This window comes from Lethenteron reissneri, chromosome 12 (genome assembly GCF_015708825.2).
Source record: "Lethenteron reissneri isolate LAM-NWPU_2019-01 chromosome 12, ASM1570882v1, whole genome shotgun sequence".
Classification (NCBI taxonomy): domain Eukaryota; kingdom Metazoa; phylum Chordata; class Hyperoartia; order Petromyzontiformes; family Petromyzontidae; genus Lethenteron; species Lethenteron reissneri.
The window spans coordinates 13,471,911-13,476,820 of NC_083790.1; the positions used below are offsets into that span (position 1 = coordinate 13,471,911).

General features: G+C 49.6%; 1 non-coding gene across 1 annotated transcript; it reads left to right on the forward strand.

Moving 5' to 3' along the window:
* The first annotated feature begins 458 nt into the window (after positions 1 to 458).
* LOC133341932 (5.8S ribosomal RNA) lies at positions 459 to 615 on the forward strand. The gene has a single exon (XR_009755075.1). It is a non-coding gene; the product is annotated as a 5.8S ribosomal RNA (ribosomal RNA).
* Positions 616 to 4,910: the final 4,295 nt, after the last annotated feature.

Here is a 4,910-nt window from a genome sequence, read left to right on the forward strand (position 1 = left end):
TGCCAGACATGCTGTGCCATTAGATGGGGAAAGCTGGGAATGTTTTCTTAATTCCTGGGGTGGTCGAGAAGCAGTACAATAATGACCAGAGGAGGCTTTAATGCTACTTTCATCAGTGGAGCCAGCCATAGCTCAGTGGATGATGCTGCATAAAACCCTCAGTCACAGAGGACCCAAGTTTGCTGTTACACGATATGTAAGACAAGGCCACAGAGAAGTAATGTTAAAAAAGGCCTTTGGCTGCCAATGCTTCTCTTAAATCTGGAGCTTGTGGCCTATCTATTTGGAGAATTTGACCCAGAAGGTCATACTGAAGTTCAAGAGCATAGTCAAGGACCTCCAGCCCCCCCCTCTCCTTTCTCCCCCCCCTTCTCCCCCCCCCCTTTCTCCCTCCCCCCCCCCCCTTTCTCCCTGCCTTGCGTTTGTGAGAGGGGAGGGGGAGAACCTGCGAGCCAATGACGACTTGGCGGTGGATCACTCGACTCGTGCATCGATGAAGAACGCAGCCAGCTGCGAGAAGTAATGTGAATTGTAGGACACATTGATCATCGATACTTTGAACGCACATTGCGGTCCTAGGGGTTCCTTCCCGGGGCCACACCTGTCTGAAGGTCACCCATTTATCAATCGCCCTCCTGCTCAAAAGTGGGTGGTGTGCAACTGGGGCGTCGTGGTGCTCTTGTGCGCCTCGTTCCCTGAAGGGGAGAGGCAGCGGACTGACGCAGCGGCGGGTGGCGCCTCGCCTGCCGCGCTCAACGGTGGCAGCAGCAGGAGAGAGGCCTGAAGGCGGTGGACGCGTCCGGTGGCCTCGCACATGCTGGAGATGTGCGTCTGTGCTGAGCCCCGTCGCGCTCGTGTGTGCGGGCCGGCCCTCGGGCGCTCTCCGTGTGTGAGCCCCCCCGTGACTTGCGTGTCGCGGTGCGACCTCAGATCAGACATGGTGACCTGTTGAATTTAAGCTTATTACTAAGAAACTAACCAGGATTCCTACTGGCAAGTGAATAGGGAAGAGCCCATCGACCCAATGAGTAGCACTGAACTCTATGGGAGCCCAAGTACATAACACTGATCCATACTCTTTGGTTCTTTCGGTAAAGTCACATAGGTATAAAACAATAGATCACGACGTTTCGATCGCAACAACAAGCGACCGTCTTCAGGTGAGAGAATCAGACTGCTGTGGACGAGGCATTATATTGACCTGAGCGGGGGAGGGGGGGAGGGTTGCCACATCGGGCAAGAGGGTGGGGCCAGCGATTGTGGTAGATGGACTGTAGGGCATGTGAGCATGAGAGTGCAATCCAAAGGACATGTGAGCATGAGAGTGCAGAGTGAGTGTTTATGCCAGTTTTATATAAGTAAACAAATGGCCACTTTTTTTGGCCAGTAAAAAAAAGTGGCCAAAAAAAGTGACCCGTTGAAGAGTGGCCATTAAAAAAGTGACAGGTCAAAAAAAGAGTGGCCTTTAAAAAAACTAGTGACTGGTCAAAAAAATGGCCAGTAAAAAAAGAAATGGCAATCAAAAAAGTGACCGGTTGAAAAAGAGTGGCCATTAAAAGACTGGACAAAAACATGTCATTGGCTCCAGTCCCGGTAGACTCTTGAACCAGGTCGCAGCCCTCGTCTAGGTTCTGGCCCCGTGACAGTTCCTGGGCCCTTTCCTGGAGCTAAAACCGGTCCCGGGGAGCAGAGACCAGGGCTAGGGTTGAGACCAGGTTTGGGACCATGGCTGCAACTGGAGTTGTAACCATGACCAGGTCCTTGGAGCCAGAATCGGACTTGGGACCGGAGCGAGAATCATGGCCGGGGGGCTGCGGAGCCAGGACCAGTGCTGTGGAGCTAGATCCAGTGCTGTGGAGCTAGAACCAGTGCTGTGGAGTGGAGGACCGAGGCTGGGACTGAGTCAGGGACCAGATCCGGCACTGGGGCTGGGCCAGGGGGTCGGAAGGCCATAGAAAAAGTAACCAGTCGAAAAGAGATTTTCCATAGACAAGCGTACGTGTGAATGGACAGTCCGGAACTCAATTTAAGGCCTCTGGTGCAGGGAGGCCTGAAGGACTATTGGAAGCCAATCAGTTCCAAATACTACATACATTAGCAAAGCATTTTTTACCACAATCATGTGGTTAAAGGTGTCTATTTTGTGTTTGAACATCGTAACACCTGTATTATTTCCAGAAAGGATAATGCCTATTTTGTTTCATCGTTTTGATTCCCGGAAAAGGGTTCCATAAGATTTTGAACACGAGGACGCAGAGTTAATAAATGTAAGTTGACAGTGTTGGGAGCGTTGCTGGCGGCGCAGCTGATTTCGGGACTTGCGAGGTTTCGTGTTCCAACTGCCCCCACTGCAAAGAGACGACCTTGTTCGTGTGCAACATTTCCCCATGCTGGAGAGTGAAACAGTGAATGTTACCGAGGCAGAATTTCAAGTTTCAACTGACGTTCGCATGCAACATCTTTTTCTGTGGTGGAGAGTGAAGCGGTAAATGTTACCAGGCAGAATTTCAACTTGCCTTGTTTGGCTTCAATGCCGCCTGTGCTGGACGGTGAGCCAAGCCTCTCGCTCGCCCAGGTATGTTGAACAAATGCACCGTACGAGGCCAACCGTGTTAACTGGAGGTGCGGGGGGAAGTGTAGGAGAGCGTGAGAGGCTGTATATTTTGTTCAAGCAGAGTTCCCAGGAGGAACCCGAAAATTCTGGCGATCGAGTGTGCGGCCCATTTTTCATGGAGCAAACCGTTATTTGGAGAAGACAGTCATCCTATCGGCATCTGGGAGCAAACCCTATTAGCGTTGAATATACGTGGTGTTGATGGTTTGGTTTTGTGTAGGTGTTTCGGTTTGTTGATTGTTGCGTCATTATGAAATTGTTTTGTGTTTGCCTCCCTTTCGTGGCCTTGGGGTTTGCTTGAATGGGGTTGTTCGAATATAATGGGGCCTGGTGAGCCGAAAGGCCCCAATTTGAGGGTTCCGATGGACTCCTTGCCACACAGTTCTTCAGCTGCCAGTTCTCGATTAACCACGCAGTGCCTCCAAACAAGCAGATAGAGCAACACTCTTTACCAAGGTGCGCAGTTCTGCGTTGTGTGCTGCCACAGACGGAGCACCATCTGCACAGAAGCCGAACGTGCAGTCCCAGTGGTTGCGTGTTTGGGAAGTGTCAGAAAAGAATGTCAAGTAAGTATCCCAAATGCAGCACACAAAAGCTAATGTGTGTGCATCTATATCTCCACCTCTCCACATCACCACCACTATCAGATATCCACCTCCCCAATGCCCTGTGTACCCTGGAGATGGCAGACTGTCCCCAATGGTGGGAGCCGCTCATGAGACGCAAATGGAAGTTTTGTGCCAAACTCGGTCTCGAACCACTAAGGGGCACTAAAGTTGGCGGTGAAGTGCACGTGGATCGTGAATCACGAGTCTCAACAAATCCGCATTCTAAATGCATCATAGAAGCTTTCCATAGTTCCCTACCCAAGTAGATCCTTCAGTTCTACAAGTTGAGTGGTGGTGCAGTGCTTACCTGGTTCCCCAGCTCAATTCCTGGCCACGGTAACGTCAATGGCAAGTAACACGTGAACTGTGTTGGTTGCTGCCATTCCACCAATCGGCACTGACCCGTGTGGTGAAGTATGATCAAACAATCTCCATCAATTCTAGATTTGAAGCTTTCGTGACTGCAAGGATTCATACTCGTAGGTTTTTTCGGTAAAGTCACGTAGGTAAAAAATAATACAAATAAAATAATAACTCGCTACAGTTATTTTGCTGTGCCTTTTTTTTACATCTGATGAAGGAAGCTTGTGTTGCCGCCGAAACGTCGTGATTTAATTGATTTATTTTCATTTATTATTATTTTATTTTTATTTAAAGCTTTCGTGACTGCAGGGATTCATCTTCTTGGTTCTTTCGGTTCTACGTGACTTTACCGAAAGAACCAAGAAGATATTTTATTTTTATTATTTTTTCCTACGTGAATCTCCATCAACACAATGTGGAGAGGGAGGCCTTCATCCAGCAGTAGAATGACAAATGTTGAACAGTTATTACTTGAATATCAATCTTTTGTAATTTCTGCTCAGCATTCTTCTAAAACACAGCCCTGATGTGAAGTTTAACGAAGCGAGGGACACCTGGCCATACGTGTATGGTCAATGGGAGGGCTATTCGAGCTATCAAGAGGAATGTGAACCGATGCCGAGTTCCCATCATCACTCGTGGTGACCTGAGCTGGCCCTCTTCCCATTGGTGGTGGAAACAGCAACTGTTGCTTTGGCTTTCACGAGGCAATGTCTTTTGAAAACAGGCCATTGATACATACTCTTTGGTTCTTTCGGTAAAGTCACGGTATAAAATAAATTAAATCACGACGTTTCGGGCGCAACACAAGCGTCCGTCATCAGGTGGGACAACCACAGCAAGAAACAATTGCTGAAGTGGGCAAAGGGCTGCTGCTGTAACAAGAGGCCATATAGGTAAGAGAAGGGGGAGGGGCACATACTCCCCCCCCCCCCCCAGGCATTTTGCCGTGCTCGCCCTGCATTCCCTCCAGCAGCGCCCCACGCCACCCCCCCTTATAACCGCATCTCCACTTTCTTCAGCCCCCCCCCCCCCCCCACATTTTGTCTGCTCGTCCTTTAAACGTTCTCGCACCCCCCCCCCCCTTCTCTATATCTCCCCACTTGCTCCTCCCCCTTTATCTCTCCCCACTTGCTCCTCCCCCTTCTCTTGCCTATAATGGCCTCTTGTTGCAGCAGCAACTTTTGCCCACTTCAGCAATTGTTTCTTGCTGTGGTTGTCCCACCTGATTTAATTTATTTTCTACCCACGTGACTTTACCGAAAGAACCAAAGAGTATGGATCCCTGCTGTCACGAAAACTTCAAATCTAGATGAGGCCATTGA